Source organism: Macaca mulatta, chromosome 6 (assembly GCF_049350105.2).
Source record: "Macaca mulatta isolate MMU2019108-1 chromosome 6, T2T-MMU8v2.0, whole genome shotgun sequence".
NCBI lineage: Eukaryota > Metazoa > Chordata > Mammalia > Primates > Cercopithecidae > Macaca > Macaca mulatta.
The window spans coordinates 182,549,872-182,570,584 of NC_133411.1; the positions used below are offsets into that span (position 1 = coordinate 182,549,872).

The following is a 20,713-nucleotide window of genomic DNA, read 5'->3' on the forward strand; positions in this document are numbered from 1 at the left end:
GGTCAGTTTCCAGTGGCAGCCAGTGTCCGGGCTTCATGCTCAGCCTTCATCTGTGGCCCTGTTCCCAGGAGGGCTGCTATCTCTCTAGAGACTGAAGGACTTTGTGTCCCCAAGCCAGCCTTCTCACATGCGCCGGCTGAGTCACAAGGTTGGGGGCTGACATCTGATTTCCAAAGCCACTGAGAAAGAAATGCCAACACTTGTTCAAGAAGCTGGCTCGTGCTGTGCCTAGAACTCTGGACTGGAAGCTGCCTGGAGATGAATCTGGACTTGGAGGATTGGACCAAGTCTGGACTGGACTGGACTCTATGCGACCCCAGACCATGTTGCTGCTCTCATGGAGCTTATCTTCTCACAGCAGCGGGTGGTAGGGGAAGTACATGATGAAATGAACAGAAAGATATTGGCTAGTGATAAGGGATGGGATGAAAATGAGACAGCGATGTGAGAGAAGATCAGAGGGCTTCTCAGAGGAGGTGACATTTGAGGTGAGACCTGATGAGAAAGAGCCAGCCATGCAGAAATCTGAGGGAAGAGCATCCTACGCAGAAAGAACAGCAACTACAACCCCACTGAGCAGAAAGTGAGCTTGGCATGTCTTTGGAACAGTGAGGAAGCCAATGTGGTTCAAGCGTGACGAGTGAGGGGGAGAAGATGCCATGAGATGAAGTCAGAGTGATAGGCACTATCGTAGGAAGGAGTTTGGCTGAGATGCTAAATATTTTGCAGAATTTTTGGAAGCAGGGGAGAGACAGCTGACCTGATTTGTGTTTTAAGAGGATCATTCTGCTTTCCGCATGGAGAATCTGTTGAAGGGAGCACAAGACAGGAAGCAGGGTTGATCATCAGAACTACTGCGGCAAATGGGCAAATGAAGCCATTTTATCTTCCAGTGACAAGGCAACTTGTCATCAAAGGGACAGGACATCCTTCTTCAAGTCAATGTTTCTAGGCTTTTGCTTATTCTGAATATGGTGGAGGCTATGGCAGTTTACTTGAAGGTATGATTTACTAACCAGACCCCAGAAACTCACCGGTGTGTAAGAGTCTGATTTCACAAGGATTCACTGCCCTGCAATGACAAGCCAGCGAGAATGGCCTTGAGCCCAGCGTCTAATCAGAGCAGGCCCCCACTGGAGTACCAAAAAGGCTGTGAGGGGCACCTGTGACAGCTTGTGGTGAACAACTGTGCAGCAAGACAAAGTAATACAATCCACGTCCCATTTTCAAGATGCATTCCAGACCAAAGGTCAGATGCCTCGCTGTCTATAGAAATCAACATACAGCTATACAGCTAATATGTTACATACTGATGTCCTATGTATTTCGTAGCAGTCCCAAGTGATCAGCAGCTACATGGTATAAAAGGGAGACAAATTGTGCCCATTTTATTGCACGTGGTGTTGTATACTACACAAACTTCTTACATTCTTTCTGATTTCCAATCTTTCACAAGCTGAAAAAAAATAAAGTATCACCAAGGTTAAATATGAGAAGAAGCAAAAAAAAATGCAGAAAAATTTATTTGAGAAGATTTGACAGTTCTTTCAATTGTTACGGTGGCAGGGGCAGGAGGATGCAGAGAAAAAGTCTAAAGAAGAATAAAAGAGGGCTGACCAAGGAGCAGGAGAGTTTGCAGAAAAGCCTAAATGAGGATGAAGACGAAGTGACATCGAGGGGCTTGGGGAGGGGCTGCTTGAAGATGTCGATGTGGGAGACGCTTCCTGTGGGTGAGAACCAGCAGAGGTGTGAGACCCTCACTGTGCCCAGTGCCAACTCCCCACATTGGAAAAGCAATAGAAGGAATGCAAAAAGGATCCACAGTCCTGGGAGACTGAGCTAACAGGCCCGGTTCATCCTGGACCACGTGATGCGGAGGTTCCTGTTTCAGGTGCCGACTTCCTAATGAGGCCCTGCGTGGAGAGGCGGCCCGGGGGTGCTATCTATCACACACTGATAAACAAGGCAACGACTGTTTCCTGTTCTTTTCTGTGACCGAATCTAGTCTCATCTGTTCTCCTAGGTGACGACCCATAGTCAACATCCCGCTTTTCCCATTCACGGCTGGAGGATAATGATGCCGGTTTTCATTGTGCTTTCGGACCTTGGGACACGAGGGATAGGCTTTCTTTCCTGCCAGAGATAGGGAAAGGGTGGATGGGAGGGCTTTCTAACAAATGCTTCACCTTCCTCCAGTTGAATAGGAGTGAGGAGAGCCGAGGGAAACGCAGGGAGGCAGCCCTGAACTCCTGAAACCAGGCCAAGAGGCGCATTCAATCAAGGACTGACATTTGCCCATTGACCTCTTATCGGAGTTGCTAAGTCACTGGGGCCTTTGTGCTGCAGAATTGGAAAGAAAGGGTTCACCCAGCCCGGCCAATCCTGTACCAGCTCTCTGCTGGCCATTAGCATTTACCTGACATCTAACTGATATCTTCATTTCACTTTGGTAAACAGGCCACCTCGAGGCCAAGGTGACAGTGACCTCTGGCGCCGCACACCGCACAGGATTCTCCCTGGGGACCCTGGGGAAGGACTTTCACATCGGCAAGAGCTCCTATTTCCCCTCCCCACCCTCTGATTAGTGCTGACAATAAATAAATAACCATCCAACAGAATAGGCAGCGGGCCCGCGAGCTGGACAGAGAAAGAGAATTGGGGAAGGGCATGAGGGAGGGTTGGGAGAGGCAGAGCTGGAGTTGGACTTAGAAGGTTGCCTCTGCTGCTCTCCCACTAAGAACAATGCAGCTGCCCAGGAAACACACCCGAGCTATGAATAGGCTGGAGCACGCAGGGCTAAGCTGTCGCATTTCTGCCGTTTAGAAAGGATCTCTAGTGTGAAGCTGCTTGGAGGCTCTGATTTTGCAAACCAATTAAATATAGATTTCTTTGGGGTGACGGTTGGGAAGGGTGTGGGTGGAATGTATGTCTGTGCTGCAATGCAATTTAGTCCTGAAAGTTTCAGCGAACCTATTCACACACTCCGCAAACATTTCAGAGCACCTGCTGTGTGCCAAGTGCAAGGCGCATCCAGCTAAAGCACACTTTACCCCCCAAAAACCCATAGTCCAGTGGAGTTGCAATGGCTACTACCTACAGGGGCCAGGCAGGCAACATGAATGAATGAATTAGGCAGGGTGTGGGACATTAGGGAGCGGTGGGGACTGTGAACAAAGTGCATGTGTCCTCTGTACAGGGATTGGGGAGCTACTCAGTCTCAGTTGACTGTCCATTATTATTGTGCCTTATGATTTTTAAGGGGAAGCCATACGTTTGGAATGTGGGGGAGGGATGTGGGGGGGGGGCTTTTTTTTCTATTTTTTTTTTTTTTTCTTTAAACACTGTGTGGACCAAACAAACCATGTCTGTAGGCCTATTGGGACCAGAGAGGATCTTCTAATAACATATGATAAGAGTGACATAGAAGGCATCCCAGGGGCTAATGGAAGCCCTAAGTGGGGCATTTAACCCAGCCAGGGGTGGAGTTGGGACTGTCTTCCCAGTGCGGGTGAACTGAATCTTGGATAATGTTAGCCTAAATCATGGCCTGGTAAATCATGAATGATGGTGTAAATGATTGGAAGAGCCATTCCAGGCAGAGTAGTAATTTAACTGGGCACTTCGCACATGCCTGCCCAGCTAAAGATTACATCTCTCAGCCACCCTGGAAACCAAGAGTGGCCACCTGACTCATGGTATCTGTCTCAGTCCTTAAAGGGGAAGAGGGCTCCATTTCTCTGCACAGCCCCCTCTTCCTTCTGGCTAGCAGGCATAGTTGTTGCCAGCATAGATTGTGGAACTGGCAACTCGACGTTTTTGGCTTCACTTTCTGTAAAATTAGGATATTATCTACTCTGAGAGATTTTGAGGGTTAAAGGCTTGATACTTATAAAGTATTGAGAACCGTGCCTGGCACATACATGGGCTGCCAAGGCATCATCTCATCAATATTTTTCTGCAGATGGTATTCCTTTGCAGCACTCTGGGGAGGGCAGAGCAACAAGAGGGCAGGAGCCTGGGTCCCCATCCCAAACCTGCACCTGCACTAATAGGTAAGAAGGCAACTGCACTCTCACTTAAGGCCCAGTGTTTTGAATCTCTGATGCAGCAGCCAGGCTTACAATGAGTAACTCAGAGGTTGGGTGGGGTTCTTCCTGGCCAGTGAGAACCAGAGAAAATGGCCTCAAACTGCCCCAAACTGCATGGCCTGTGAAGTCCAGAGTAGCACTAATCCCCAGGCATATGTGACTCCTGGAGCCTCTGCCTCGTGAGCTCAGCTTTCTCCTGTGCCAACCTGGCCATGACACATTAATGTTCTCAAGTGACCTAGCCCCTTCTCTAGTTTCCATTCGTCAGCAACGACAGCCGTTGACATGACCACCATGTGAAGAACTGGTGGTCTGAGCTGACTTCACTGAAAGAGGTTTACTGAGTGAGTGCCTGGATGGGACAGAGTGTGACCATCACACAGACACGACCCCCTGCGGGGCTGTCTTCCACCCCAAGTCTCCTTCCCCTCTGCCCCAGGAGCCTGTTTTTTCCAGCTGTGTCTGTGCAGAGGCCACACCTCCCAGAGGCTGCTCCTACCCAGGACTGCCTGGCAGGAATTGAAGGGGAGCTATCACTGGCAGACACAGAACTCCTCTGTTACTAGACCATGGCTCAAGGAAGGTGCTGCCAAGCCTATCAAGTTGGCACAACTGCCTAGAATACTTCTACCCAATCTTCCTTCCCTCTCTCCTCCACTCAGGGTCTTGCATCACATGGCCTGACTGCTCTCGCTACCCTCCTTTCCACCCATTTTCTCTCACAGGCATTTACCTTCATGAAACCCCTGTGCGTTAACTCCCATCTTGGCATCTGTTTCTCTTGTAATAACAGTCTGCCAAAGTTTCTTGGAAGAAGAAAGAGATGCAATTAGTTCTTTCTCACTTAGGGGACTTAATTTACCCCAGGACTATTTGCATATCAAAACAGAATGATACCTCACTAAGGGTGGCATTTCAGGCACGAGGAATACATGTGGGTCATGGCGGAGCTCCCCCGGGTACCCTCAGATATAAGGGTCTGTTCTGTCCTTAGACAACTGGAAAAGTGAGCATGCAATGCCTGGGAGTTGGGAAAGGCCTGGAGCTTTGACTAGGTCTGTTTCAGCCTCTAGGAAGAAATAGGAGGTATCTCATGTACCAGTTGGTATCCTTTAGGTAGCAGGTAAGAGAAACCCCAATGCCAAATGTTTAAACAAGAAGAAAGATCTATGACCCAAGGCAGGCTGTCCTCTGGTTAACTGCATGGTTCTCTACATTTCCAAGCATCCAGGTTTCTTCTACTGTCCTTCCTTTCTGGGGTCTTGGGCCTGTCAGTCCTGCCTCAAGTTGTTCTCCTCATGGTGCCAAGATGGTTGCCATAGCCCAGCCATCACACTCAAATGCACCAATGTCCAAAGGCAAAAAGAGACTGGCTTTTCTTTTCTTGTGTTTCTCATTTTAAGAGTCAGCGGTTTTTCCCAGAGTCTTGTGGCAGGACCGTGGTCAGAATCAGGTCACATGCAGTTTTGTGTTCATCATTGTCGGGGGGAATGAGACTGCATGTTTGGCTTGGACAACTGGGATTTAGTCTTGAGCTGGGAATAGTTTACCTTGCCTGAGGGGTGAAGATCAGAATACAACTGGGTTTCTGTTAGCGGAGATAAAAGTGGAGGATGGCTCTTGGGAGGAAGGCGATAGTGTCTTCTGCAGCCTGCACGGGTTTGAAAAACATGTTGATCCTCCCTCGCTTTTCACCAATCAAGCTTCTCAGTCTCTATTTTTGCTGAACTGTCTTTTACTTTCCTTGATCTCAAAAGGCAGGAATTTCTTCTTGGTCTCTTGAGTACAATTGGTTCTATTTAGCATCTTGCTGGCAGCCGGAGTTGGTCTGATTCCTGTAGCTCATTTTACTGGTAACTTAACTTTTGGCTGCAAGTGATTAAAATTTTTAGAAGTAATCAGAAGTAATGAAAGATCATTTAGAAATAATAACCTCCTATGTGATTTTATATTGAAGATGACCTCTAAGTTCCCTTCAAGCTTAATGTTGGACCATAGGAACACAAGTCAGGTCAGCTTTGGGTGACCCAGGCCTTGGCTCTGGCATGCTGTGCAATTTGGGACAAATGAATGCTCCTCTCTGGGCCTCAGACTCAATCCAAAAACTGATTAGGGTGGGCTAGATTTGGGATGACAAATCACTTCATTTGAGCAGCTAAGTCTGCCTGAGGCATTATGCTAAACAGGACTCAGAAGTTCAATGGTGGAAAATGCCATAATCCATTAGTGATGTCTGCCAAGGGTGTGAGATGGGAAAGGAGTAGCACACTTTTTGTTGACTCTGAACTAGAGAATCTCAAATAACCCCCTAGCTCTACTATTCTTTGGTTTGAATTTCTTTCTTCCTCATAATTTATAGTGAGATTTTCAAGAGCCAATCTAGTGTGATAAGGAAATTGGCCTCTGGTGGACCAGCAACTGTGTGACCTTGGGCTTTTGGTTTTCAAACACATCATTTTGCCACTAGAATTCCTCCATCCATATAGAATCAGAAATAAATCATTGGTCTGTATCCTCTTTACAAATGAACATGTCCTGCTTTATAGGTCAGTGCAGATGTTGATATAAATACAAATATATAGATGAATATATGTGTGTAAATACATACACATGTTACATCTATGTATACACGCATACATATACTCATATGTGTATAAAGCAAGCATGATACATACTAATTCATTCACTTAGTCATTCAACATACATATGTTGCAATCCTACTATGTGCCAGGTATTGTTTGGGTGCTGAGATGCAGCAGGGAGCAAGGTGATCAGTCTCCGACTTTCCCAAGGAGAGATCTGAGACTGATTATCTTGGAGCTTTTATTCTGGAAGGAGCTTTTATTCTGGAAGGAGCTTTTATTCTGGTCACAGAGAGAGAGACAATAAACAAATGAGTATATATTATTATGTCAGTGTTGTGGAGAAAAATAAAACAAGATTGGGTGTGCAAGGTGATCCGGAAAGGAAAGTCTTACTTAGGATGAATAGAGATGCCTTCTTGGGTGACACCAAGTAGAAACCTGAAGGTGGTGAGGGGGTGAGCTCAGCCAAAACCAGAGAGAAGAACATTCCAGGCAGAGGAAACAGCAATTACAAATGCTATAAGGCTGGAATGAGCTTAGCAGCTTCACGCAACAGCAATGAGGCCAGTGTGTGTGTGTGTTCAGAGGAACACTTTGCTGGAGGAAAAGAGTCTTGGGAAGGGCAAGTGAGGTCAGGAAGGGCCATGTGTTAGTCAGTGCAGACTGCCACAACAGACTACTGCAGACTGCATGGCTCAAACAGATATTTGTTTTCTCACAGTTCTGGAGACTTGAAATCCAAGATCAAGGTGCTGGTGGGGTTGGTTTCTGGTGAAGTCCCTCTCCTCAGCTTGCGGACAGCCACCTTCTAGCTGTGTTCTCATATGACTTTTCCTCTGTACAAGCAGGGGGAGAGTGTTTTGCTATTTCTTCTTCTTGTTTTTATTTTAATTTGTAATTTGATTTCTTTCTTTTTTTTTTTTTGTGAAGACCAGGTCTTGCTATGTTTCCCAGGGTGGTCTTGAAATCCAGGCCTCAAGTGATCCTCCTACCTTGACCTCCCAAAGTGCTGGAATTACAGGTGTGAGTCACCATGTCCAGCCACCTCTTCTTATAAGAACACCAATCCCATCAGATTAAGGACCCACCTCATGTCCTCATTTAACCTTAATTATCTCCTTAAAGGCCCTATCTCCAAATATAGTCACCTTGGGAGTAAGGCCTCAACATATGACTTTGGTGGGACACAATTCAATTCACAACACCAGGTCATGCAGCACTCTGCAGGCAGGGAGATGAGGATGGTGTTGTCAGTGGGATAGAGGCTATGAGAGGGTACTGAGGAGGTGAGGGACTTGGGTTTTAAAGGATCCTTCTGCCTGCTGTGTGGATGGAGCATCTGAGAGGGGAGGGGTACAGCCAGGAGGGGAGGGGCATTCACGGGAGCTGAATGAAGAGACTGATGTCATGAGAAGGGTGACGGGTGATGGTGACTCTGGTAGTCATGGGAGTGGTGAGAAGTGGTCAGGTTCTGGATAGATTTTGAAGATGGTGCTGACAGGGTTTGGGATGAATTTTATCTCAGAACAAGGAAAGAGGACTCAGAGAGGACTTCTAGATATTTGGCCTGGAGCAACTGGTGTAAGGTAGAGCTGTACACTAGGAAGGGAAAACTGGGCAAGGGTAGAAGTGGGGCACAGAAATCAGGGTCCTGCTTGGGGCAGGTTGAGCTGTCCATTCGACAGCTATGGGGGTGCCTGGAGCGGGAGACACAGACTAAGTTGTATTTGCTGATATGCATTTCAGGACTACCATGCCTCAGAGCCAATGCTCTGCATTTTATAAGTGGGATCTCCTTTAATTTTCATGACAACATCTTGAAGAGCTTATACTATTTTTTATTGAATCTAAAACTCTGTTGATTGTGTGACATGCTCTGGTTCCAGATCTGCTAAAATGTGAAAAATTATGCATCTTAGAATTGAGGAAAGATGATAATATTGTGTCCGGAGTTTGTTCCTTCGGTGGGTTTGTGGTCTCGCTGACTTCAGGAATGAAGCCACAGACTCTCATGGTGAGTGTTACAGCTCTTAAAGGTGGCGCAGACCCAAAGAGTAAGCAGCAGCAAGATTTATTGTGAAGAGCAAAAGAACAAAACTTCCAGAGGATGGAAGGGTACCCCAGCAGGTTGCCACTGCTGGCTGGGGGTGACTAGCTTTTATTCCCTTACTTGTCCCCACCCATGTCCTGCTGATTGGTTCATTTTACAGAACACTGATTGGTTCATTTTACAGGGCGCTGATTGGTCGATTTTACAAACTTCTACCTGGCCACAGAACGTTGATTGGCACATTTTTACAGCGTGCCAATTGGCGCATTTTACAAACCTCTAGCTAGCCACAGAACGCTGATGGGTGTGTTTTTACAAAGCACTCATTGGTGCATTTTATAAACCTCTTGTAAGACAGAAAAGTTCTTCAAGTCCCCACCTGACCCAGAAGTCCAGCTGGTTCACCTCTCAAAATTATTTCCATTTTTCAGATAAAGAAACTGAGACTTCAGTAGCTTGGTAGTATCTCAAGGCTAGTAATGGTCAGAGTTGGGATTCCTGCTTCTGATTCTTCCTGGTTACTACTCACAATACACATAAAATACTTAGCAACATGACTGGCACATAGTCAGGCTCACTGTGGTCCTGATGATCAGTTGTTTAATGCACTGCACAGTATACGACACAACATGCATTCTACAATACACTGTGCATACAGGTCAGAAGACGGTGTGCAGGCCTTGTACAAAGTCAGGAACATACCAATGTCTTGGGGCTAAAAAGACACATTTAGGTATACTATTGTGTAACTGCCCTGTAGACTCAAATTTGCAAGTATTAAAGTGAGAAAAAGCATATTCTTAAGAATAAACAACCTAAATCCTGCACCAATTCAATTTTGCTTTGGGGTACCAGGAGAGAGAAATTTTTCTCAATATTTATCATGCAGTCTTCCTTGTTTTCAAGGAAAAGTGTTCCTATGTAGAAACACTCAAGTCAAAAGGCAGCTGCTTGTGGGACATGTGACTTTGGGGTTTTTTTTCACACATCAGCAGCTGCAGTTTTGGAACTGGGTAAAGGGTATTTCCACCCCCTGCAAAATGAAGGCTGCCCAGATGAGAACTATTTAGATGAGAGGAATATAAGCCGTATGCTTGGGCCTTAGATAGTCCCAATTTCTTCTCAGAAGCTGAAAGTTGTTCTGAACTGGGTCTAAGCATGGTAAGTCTGGAAGATTTAGAACTACTACTCATTTTGTGATGTGTGGAAGTCTTTGTCATAGACTATTTATTTTGTCAATGGGGGTTGTCTTAGAATCTTGGTAGTCAAAAGCCAGAAAAATTAAGATAGGTCTTACAAGGACTCAAAAATTCAAACTTGTCAACTCAACAACAACAAAAATCCTCAAACAACCCAAATTACAAAAGGGGAAAGGCCTTGAATAGACAATTCTCCAGAAAAGATAAACAAATGGCCAACAAGCTCAGGAAAATATGCTCAACATCATTAATCCTTAGAGAAATGCAAATCAAAACTCTGTTCATTAGGATGGCTACTATTGTTTAAAAAGCATTAAAAGGATGTGGAGAGCTGGGCGCGGTGGCTCATGCCTATAATCCCAGCACTTTGGGAGGCTGAGATGGGCAGATCACGAGGTCAGGAGATGGAGACCATCCTGGCTAACACGGTGAAAACCCATCTCTACTAAAAAAAAAAAAAACCAAAAAACTAGCCAGGTGTGGTGGCAGGTGCCTGTAGTCCCAGCTACTCGGGAGGCTGAGGCAGGAGAATGGTGTGAACCTGGGAGGTGGAGTTTGCAGTGAGCTGAGATCACGCTGCTCCACTCCAGCCTGGGTGACAGAGTGAGACTCCGTCTTAAAAACAAATAATAAATAAATAAATAAATAAAGGATGTGGAGAGATTGGAACCCATGTGCACTATTGGTGGGAATATAAAGTGGTACAGCCACTGTGGAAAACAATCTTGCCATTCCTCAGCAATTTAAACAGAATTACCACGTGATTCAGCAATTGCATTTCCAGTTTATAGACAAAAGAATTGAAAGCAGGGTCTTGAAGAGATAATTTGTATACACCCGTGATCACAGCAGCATTATTCACAACAACCAACAGGTAGAAACAACCCAAGTATCCATAGACAGATGAATGGATAAATGAAATGGGGTCTGTCCATTCAAGGGAATTTTATTCAGCCTTTGAAAGCAAGGAAATTCTGATCATCTGTGTTCAGATCCATGTTCAGATTCATGTTCCTCCAACATGGATGAACCTTGAGGATGTTATGTTAAGTGAAATCAGCCAGACACAAAAAGACAGAGACTGTATGATTCCACTTAAATGAGGCTCCTAGAGCAGTCAAATTCAAGGAGACAGGAAACAGAATGGTGGTTGCGAGGGTGGAGAGCAAGGGGGAGTTTTTGTTTAATGGGTAGAGTTTCAGTTTTGCAAGATGAGAATGTTCTGGAGATGAACAATGGGGATGGTTGCACAACAATATGAACATATTTAATGCCACTGAACTGTACACTTAAAAACAGTTAAGATGGTAACTTTTAAGTTATGTGTATTTTATCACACACAACAAATGTGTACTTGTCTATTTAGAACGTGTTTGCTCCCTGTTCCTGCATCACTGCCTATATACAGTAGGTGCTCAATAAATGAATGAAAAAGAGTCATCACTGTTGTAAACCAGATGTCCCTCCTCCCTGATACAGGTTCAGTCTGGACTCAGAACCCAGCCTCCCCGTTGCTACTCACCAAAAAAAAAAAAAAAGCATTCCTGTAGACCTGTAGATTTTTCAGAAGATCTCTGTGATCACAGGGTGGGGTCTGATCCCATAGTTCACATCAAAATCTTAAATGCAACCACCAAATAGTGTTCTTCTCTCTGCCCTTCTTCCTTTGAGTCGTGCAAAGAAATACTGCTCCCTACAAGGTACTGATACTGATTTGATATTTTACTGATAATGATCAGTACAATAATTGGTCTCCCAGTACCTCCCGAGTTGCTGGGACTGCAGGTGTGCACCACTACGCCCAGCTAATTTTTGTATTTTTCGTAGAGATGTAGTTTCTCCATGTTGGCCAGGCTGGTCTCAAACTCCTGACCTCAGGCGATCCACCCGCCTTGGCCTCCCAAACTACTGGGATTACAGGCATGAGCCACTGTGCCCAGCCGGGTTTTTATTTAAGTAAATTATTGGGGCTTCTCTAAGACTGGGCCCACTAGGAAACAGGGCTGACCTTGCCAGAAGGCAATGTAGGGGCCACATTTGTTATCGATGTATGCCATCGGGGTCTCCCAGTACGCCCGAGTTGTACAACTCCAAGAGACAGTATATTCTGAAGTTGTATAGTAGCAGCCCTGGCCATCCATACCCCTACCCACTTGCTCCCCAAATATTTGTTCTAACTCCTAAACTGCATTCCCTGAAAGAAATTTTGGTGGATTAAATCATTTTGTTCTAGTCACGGACATGGGCCTTTCTTCTTCGTCATGGACTTTTTATTCAATGTCATATTGTGTATTTCTAGCAAGGGGTGAATAGCTAATAGCTAGATCCCTGCTAACTAGATGAACCGTGAAAAGCACTTTGTGAGAGTCACTCTAAATTCTCACAAAGGGTTAGATTACACCATGGATTTGGCACCATTAGCCAGACAGCATCCTGTTTCCAGGTGACTGGGCCCAGCAAGCTGGGACACAGCTTCTCTTAACTTTAGCCAGGGTGGATTCAGTAGTGCCAATATTTTCCAACTTTTGGAAAAATAGCCCAAAAGTTGCAGTATTATTCTTACTCAATTGAACTTCAAGACGACAGCAGGTGCTAGAGCCAGGCAGGATTCAGGCTGCCTGCCACAGGGACATACCATGTCTCAACCTGACTCAAGCTTGAGGACACTGGACATTCCCCAATCCTCTTTGTGACAGGGTTTTTATTTAATCGCTGTATACTTTTCTTTTTCTTTTTCTTTTTTTTTTTTGAGATGGAGTCTCACTCTGTCACGCAGGCTGGAGTGCATTGGCACAATCTTGGCTCACTGCAACCTCTGCCTCCCAGGTTCAAGCGATTCTCCTGCTTCAGCCTCCCGAGTTGCTGGGACTGTAGGCATGCACCACAATGCCCAGTTAATTTTTGTATTTTTAGTAGAGACGGAGTTTCACAATGTTGGCCAGGCTGGTCTCAAACTCCTGACCTCAGGCGATCTGCCCGCCTCGGCCTCCCAAAGTGCTGGGATTACAGGCATGAGCCGCTGTGCCCAGCTGGGTTTTTATTTAGAAACACAATATATTGATGGTTTTCAAAGTGCATGTGTCCCCTGCTCTTCTAATGGGAACAGTTTGGGGATTGGACACAGTGTTTGAAGTGGAATCAGGAGTGATTCTGAAGAGGCCCCATGCCACTCTCATCCAGGGTCCCTTTACTGCTTAGGAAATTATAGAAATATTCAGTGCTCCAGTCATTTGAAACTGTGCCTTTGAAGCCTCAGTAAATTCAGAAAAGTCTTGATGGGGGAAGAGGGGCAGCTGCTCTACTTAGGTTGGCATAAGATTTAATGTGGACCAAATGTTCTGTTACTAAAAGTTTGAAACCCACTGTAATACACTATACAAATGTTATGAGGTCCTACATAATATTGAGAGGTGAAGCCAGCTAGACTTTCTGGGTCAAGTGGGGACTTGGAGAACTTTTCTGTCTTACAAGAGGATTGTAAAATGCACCAATCAGCACTCTGTAGCTAGGATTGTAAAACGCAACAATTAGTGCTCTGTAGCTAGCAAGGGGATTGTAAAATGCACCAATCAGTGCTCTGTAAAAAACGCACCAATCAGCGAGCACTCTGTAGCTAGTAAGAGGATTGTAAAATGCACCAATCAGTGCTCTGTAAAACGCACAAATCAGCGATCTGTAAAATGCACCAATCAGTGCTCTGTAAAATGCACTGATCAGCAGGATCCTAAAAGTAGCCAATTGCAGGGAGGATTGAAAAAAGGGCATTCTGATAGGACAGAAACAGAACACGGGAGGAGACAAATAAGCGATGAAAGCTGGCCACCCCCCAGCCAGCAGTGGCAACCCGCTCAGGTCCCCTTCCACATTGTGGAATCCTTGTTCTTTCACTTTTGATGATAAATCTTGCTGCTACTCACTGTTTGGGTCTGTGCCACCTTTAAGAGCTGTAACACTAACCGAAAAGGTCCGTGGCTTCATTCTTGAAGTCAGTGAGACCACGAACCCACCGGCAGGAACCAACTCTGGACACAATACGTCCGTATTCTATACTGTGTTCATCATTGTAAATGTAAACTGTACATCAGGATCTCCCCATCCTCCCCTTTGAGCTTTTCCAAATAGTTTGCTTACAGAATGTGGAATTTACTGATGGTCTCATGAGGAAGCAAGAAGAGAAGCTCTTATAGCACAGTAAGTTGCTTAAAGATTGCCATTAGCCAGGCCACTTCTTCTCATTTCTCCTTTCCACTGAGCAGCTCTGGACATTGCAGCACACAACCTTGGTGGCTCCTCTCTCCCTCCCTCTGTAGAACAATTACACTCTGCCCTAGCCTGGCACACCCCCAGGCTCTTTGTTGCTCGGTTCTGTGCTTAACAAAACACCATCTTCTCAAACGAACATCCAAATCTCTGCTCTCTGGGCGGCCTCCTCCACCCCAATCAAGTGGTTTGTGAAGGGGATTCCTTCAAACAGTTTTCTAAAGACGGGTCTTGGCAATGCAATCACCACCATCATTAGGAACCAACATTTCCAGATGTTATGGACTGAATTGTATCTTCCCCAAATTCACATGTTCAAGACCCAACCCCTAGTGTCTCAGAATGGGACTGTATTTGGAGATAAGAACTTTATTGAGGTGATTAAGGTAAAATGGGGTCATATGGGTGAGCCCTAATGACCAACATAACTGATTTTTTTTGTTTTTTGTGTTTTGTTTTATTTTGTTTTTGAGACAGGGTCTCACTCTGTCACCCAGGCTGGAGTGCAGTGGTGTAATCACGGCTCACTGCAGCCTCCACTTCCCAGGCTCAAGTGATCCTCCCACCTCAGCCTCTGGAGTAGCTGGGACTACAGGTGCATGCCACCACACCCGGCTACTTTTTATTTTTTATTTTTTATAGGGATGAGTTTTCTTTATGTTGCCCATGCTGGTCTTGAACTGCTAGGCTCAAGCAATTATCTCACCTTGGCCTCTCAATGTGTTGGGATTATAGGCGTGAGCCACCACACCCAGTCATGAGTGATGTCTCTATAAGAGGAGGAGATTGGGACACAGACGCGCACAGAAGGAAGAGCACATAAAGACACCAGAAGAAGACAGCCATCTATCTACAAGCCAAAGCGAAGCCTCAGGAGAGACCAACACTGCGGATACCTTGATATTACATTTGGAATAAAATGTATTGAGATAAAAATCCCAATACATTTCTGTTGTTTAAGCCACCCAGTCTAGGGCGCTTTGTTACAGCAAAGCACTCAGGCAAACCGATATGCCACGTCTCTGGCTCTCTGCCAAGTCTCGGTGACTTTCTCTGACATACAGAATGTGCTCGGTGATACACCAGAAGAATAGAAATCACACTTAGAATCCAGCTCCTTCCTGGTCTGGTCCATCACAGGCCTTTCCAACTTCACAGGCCACTCCCCTGTCACTGGCCACTGTTCCACGGGAAAACACACCCAGGTTGTTCCTACTACTGGCCCTGCACTTGCCAAGCCCTCTGCGTGGCTCTGTTTTCTTCCTGCCTTGTTCTTGCTTGTTATTGAGGTTTGGCGGAAACACGAGTGCTTCAGAGAGGACTTTTTGGGCACCCATTCCCCCCAACTCATTTTCTGTCTCATCACTGCATGTGTTCATGGAGTGTAACTCAATCTTTCCTTGCTCACTTATTCATTTACCCGATTACTGCATCTGTCCACATGAGAGTTTCGTGAGAGCAGAAATCGTGTCAGTTGGACGTTTTCTGTTGCTGCTATAACAAATTAATGCAAATTTTGTGGCTTGAAACCATACATACATACATATATATATATATATAATTTTTTTTGAAATGGAGTTTCACTTTTGTTGCTCAGGCTGGAGTGCAATGGCACAATCTTGGCTCACTGCAACCTCTCTACCTCCCGGGTTCAAGCGATTCTCCTACCTCAGCCTCCCGAGTAGCTGGGATTACAGGCATGTGCCATCATGCCCAGCTAATTGTTTGTATTTTTAGTAGAGACTGGGTTTCTCTATGTTGGTCAGGCTGGTCTCAAACTCCCGACCTCAGGTGATCCACCTACCTTGGCCTCCCAAAGTGCTGGGATTACAGGCATGCACCACCACACCCCCAGCCAAAACAATACAGATATATTATCTTATAGTTCTGTAGGTCAGAAGTACAACACAGGTCTAAGCTTCATTCCTTTCTGGAAGCTCCAGGGGAGAATCTATTTTTTCTTCTTTTGTCAGCTTCTAGAGGCTACTTACATTCCTTAGCTTGTGGCTTTTTGCTCCTTCTTCGAAGCCATTGCATCTCTCTCTGACCATAGCCGGGAAAGTTTCTTTGCCTTCATCCCCATGTGATTACATTGGACCCACTTACATAATCCAGAATAATCTCCCCATTCCAAGGTCCTTAGCCTTAATTGCATCTCACAGTCCTTTTTGCCATGTAAGGTTACATATCCACTAACTCCAGGGATTAAGACATGGACATCTCTGGGGTGCGTTATTCTGACCATCATATCTGTTTTTTCCCTTTATATGTCTAGTGAGTAGAACAGACCAGGAAATTAGCAGGTGTTCATTGACTTTGCTGGGTAAATGAAAAGCTACCACTTATTGTGCAGATATGAGGTGCTGGGCAGATGCAAGGTGCTCTATGTGTGTTTTCTCATTTGCTCTGTACCATAACCCTCGGGGGTAGAGTTTACCCCCATTTTATAGCCCCATTTACTAAGGCTCAGAGAGGTGACATGACTTACCCAGGGCCCTCCAGCTAGTAAGTAGCAGAGCTGCGATTTGAACTTTTACCTTTCTGCCTCCAAAACTCAAAGTCTATACGCCCCTCTTTCACAGCTCAGGGAGGACGTCTCAAGCCTGGGTTTGTTGTACCCACAGGTATCTTACTTACATCTGCTCACCTTGCCATGTCAGCACCGCCTGTTCCAAAGGCAGATTAAATATTGCTTAGGCTGGCCAGGCACAGTGGCTCACGTCTGTAATCCCAGCACTTTGGGAGGCTGAGATGGGTGGATCACTTGAGGTCAGGAGTTTGAGACCAGCCTGGCCAACATGGTGAAACCCTGTCTTCACTAAAAATACAAAAATTAGCTGGGCGTGGTTGCACACGCCTGCAATCCCAGCTACTCAGGAGGCTGAGGCAGGAGAATCTCTTGAACCCAGGATGCAGAGGTTGCAGTGAGCCAAGATTGCACCATTGCACTCCGGACTGGGCGATAAGAGCAAAACTCTGTCTCATAAAAAAATAAAAATAATAAAAAAAAAAGATTGCTTAAGGCCTGTCTGCCTCTCTTTCAAAGGGAAAATCCCTCAGCTTTTTAAAATAAATTAAATCCTGTCAACAAGAGATGAGGGTTGATTAGATGAGATTGGGGGAAGAAGTCTTCCTTCTCAATGAGTGGTCCAGAAACCAACAGCATGGGCATCCCATGGGAGTGGTCGGAAATGCTGACCCCGAGGGCCCTGAACTGCTGAGTCAGGCTCTTCTAATGATCTGTAAGTGGTCTGCACACACAACATGCCTCGGAGAAGCCCTGCTGGGAGGCACCCATGCAGACCCAGACACTCACTGACCATGGCGGGAGGTGGCACCTATTATTTTTATGATGAGAGGGAACCTCAAACTCTACTGTGATGTAAGTGGTCTCAAAGTCCCTTTGAAGTCACCATTTTATCTAAATCAGAAATAGAGAAGAAAAAAATAAGAAACGGTCAGCTTAGAAAGACTCAAATTCTTTTAGGGGGAAAAAATACCAGGAAGAAAGAAAAGAAAAATACATTGTTTCCTTGGCCATCTGTGTGAAGAAATAACAAAACCACCCTTGACATACCAGCAGGAAAGAACACTGGAGAACTTTACTTGACAGAATTATTAGAAACGCTTCTTCCTGGTTCAGGGGGAAAAAAAATTCCAAATAGGTTTGTAATATTTTTTTCCCTAGCGTGCTTGCAACTCCCAGTAAAGCCAACAACCAGTTTTCAAAACCTTTTGATTCTACTCATCCCGTGGTTAATAATTTCCAGTTTACCCAGCAGGCTACATAACATCCCCTTTCCTGGGAAAGAATTTCTGTGCCCTGGCTGGCAGTGAGCTGGTCCCCTTAGCAGCTGACCTCCTCCTCCAGCCCTGTGGCTGCCTCCTCTCCAACAGGGACCTTCCTGGTGGGCATCTGGAACAGTGACTTAGTGTTCCGCAAAGGGGAGAGGGAAAAAGAGAGGGCTGTCTCCCAGAAGGGTGAGCCTCTTCTTTAATCATCTGGCGCTGAGAAGAATTTTCTCCCTGTTTCCTGGGAAATAGCTGATAAAGGACATTTTGTCTGCTGCTGTTTGTGTATACCTAGGCCGAACAAGCCCCAAAACTCTACCCTCCCCCCTGTTTTCGGAGTTGGTACTTTGAAAACATAGGACAATAATGAAAGCAGGCAGCCTGATACGGGCCTGGCACCCCGTCTCCTGTTTCCTCCTGCCCGCTGCTGCAGCCAGCTTTACGCCGGCTGCAACCACCAGGGACAGGTTGGCGTCTCCACCCTTGATGGCCCCGAGAAATATTTCTTTTAGGGCATGGCAGAAGGGGAATTTGGGGAAGGTGGGACCCTCCCTGCAGCCGATAGCACGGGCCCCATCCCTCCCCCCATGCAAATCTTTGGCCAGCAGCCTTGGTATCACCAAACCTTGCCGAGATAGGGAGTGCCGTGAAGGGCTCGGTGAGTTTCTGACAATCCTCTCCCCTGTTTATCTGAATGGGCCCAAGGGCTGCAAAACAAACCGGCAAACACCAGGGTGTTCCTGAGAGTATAGCTGTGCTTCCTGTTTACAGGCTCTGGGTGAGAAGCCCCTGGGACCCGCTCTGCCTGTGTCAGTTTCTTTCTGCTTCCTCTGAGATCCCCGATGCGGGAGGGCAAAGGGTTTCCCTCCTGCCGCCTGGAAAAATAATATGCAGGCCGGGAACATGAGCTTGCCTGTGAAGGCTGCTCAAAACAACACACTTGCAATTTGGAGTTTGTGACTAAGGTTGATTCGAACCTGGGTCTTCTGGTCCCTCTGGGAGCATCTTAGACCCCATGAGACAAACCACTTTGGGACTCGATGATGGTAGGGAGTGGGGAATGGGAAAGGCACCTGTAAAGGCATAAATAGCTGGGTCCTGCCACCCCACCCATCCTCACACAACTCTCGCCCCACCCCACCCCATCCCACCCCACCCTCACCCCCACCGTCACCCCACTCCTCTTGCTGTGTGTCCCTTGCTTCCCATGTTTCCCTGTCCTGGACCAAAGTGAAGCAACAGGGTATTCCAAGCAAAGGGCTTCCTACCTTCAGCACCAGTGGTGACACCAGAGGTGGATTCCAGGAATACCTGAATGACCTGGAACACATTCTGTCCCGGCAGGAGGGGTGGTGGCACTGCCCCCAGGGGACAGCTGAGCTATCTGGGGGTTAGGACTCTCTAGCTTGTTGCAGGGGTGTCACAGAGCCTTGCTACTGAAGGTGTGTCTAGGGACCAGCAGTATTGTCCTCCCCTGGGAGCTGGTAAGAAACGTGGTCTCACACCCTGTCCCAGAGCCACTGCATGAGAACCTGCAGTTTGGCAGACGCCCCAGGTGACTCCTGCGCACATTAAAGTTGAAGTGCTGCTTTAGAGGGCCCGTCCCTCTGTCCTCATTATGAGGATGACTGTGCTGACTTTGGACAGCTTGTGCTTTTTAAAATCTCATGGGCATAAATGACTCTTTGTGACTGATCTTGTTTCTTTCTTTGCTAAGAAAAGCAGGTTTAATTTGATGTAAGTGTCAGCTTATTCGGCATGCCACATATCGGAGACCGAATAAGTACGTGCCTAAGTGGAGGATTTCATAGCTAAATTTGATGTGTCTGACACCTGGAAATTCAGACACCAGAGGGGCCAGGCAGGTGACAAAGATGAATGAAGTGGGCTGGGTGGGCCAGTGAGGACTGGACAGCCAGTGACCTGGTGGAAGGGGCAGCAGCTACTTCACCCCAGCCCATTCTTGTCATTCAGGGACCAGGCTCAGGGTTGCCAGATCCCGATATCTTCAAGAGAAGCCTGAAGTTGAATTTTTATGAAATCACCCAACATTGAAATATTGGCAATTAATTAAAACATTAAAAAAAAAAAAAAACCCACAAGGCCAGGCACTATGGCTCCCGCCTGTAATCCCAGCACTTTGGGAGGCTGAGGCAGGTGGATCACTTGAGGTCAGGAGTTCGAGACCAGCCTGGCCAAACATGGTGAAACCTTATCTCTACTAAAAATACAAAAATTAGCTGGGCATGGTGGTGCACGCCTATAGTCCCAGCTACTCAGGAAGCTGAGGCAGAAGAATTGCTTGAACCCAGGAGGTGGAGGTTGCAGTGAGGCAAGATCACCCCACTTTACTCCAGCCTGGGTGACAGCCTAAGCCTCTGTCTCAAAACAACAACAACAGAAAAAAAAAAAAAAGAAAGAAAGAAAGAAAAGAAAGAAAAAAAGAAAAGAAAATCCCCTCCTATGACTCAGGCTTTATGCTGAGACTATGGATAAAACCGTGAACAAGACAGACACAGTCCCTACCCTCAAAGAGTATGCAAGCTGGAAAATGGGACAGAGAGACCAGGAAGGTGGGAATGGCATTTCTTCAGGGAGACCTGCCTGTGCAAAGGCCCTGAGGTGCAAACGGCACATTGTAGATGGGGAGCTACAACCAGGTCAGTGCTGGGGAGTTGAGTCAAGATTGAAGGAGGAGTGGAAGATAAGACTGAAAAGGGAGGAAGTGGCAGGTGATAA

At 46.3% G+C, this 20,713-nt stretch overlaps 1 long non-coding RNA gene across 1 annotated transcript; it reads right to left on the reverse strand.

The window, feature by feature from the left end:
* Positions 1-1,357: 1,357 nt before the first annotated feature.
* LOC114678973 (uncharacterized) lies at positions 1,358-19,537 on the reverse strand. Its single transcript, XR_003730642.2, has 2 exons — positions 19,243-19,537; positions 1,358-5,957 (listed from the first exon to the last, which is right to left on the reverse strand). It is a non-coding gene; the product is annotated as an uncharacterized LOC114678973 (long non-coding RNA).
* Between the last annotated feature and the right edge of the window lie 1,176 nt (positions 19,538-20,713).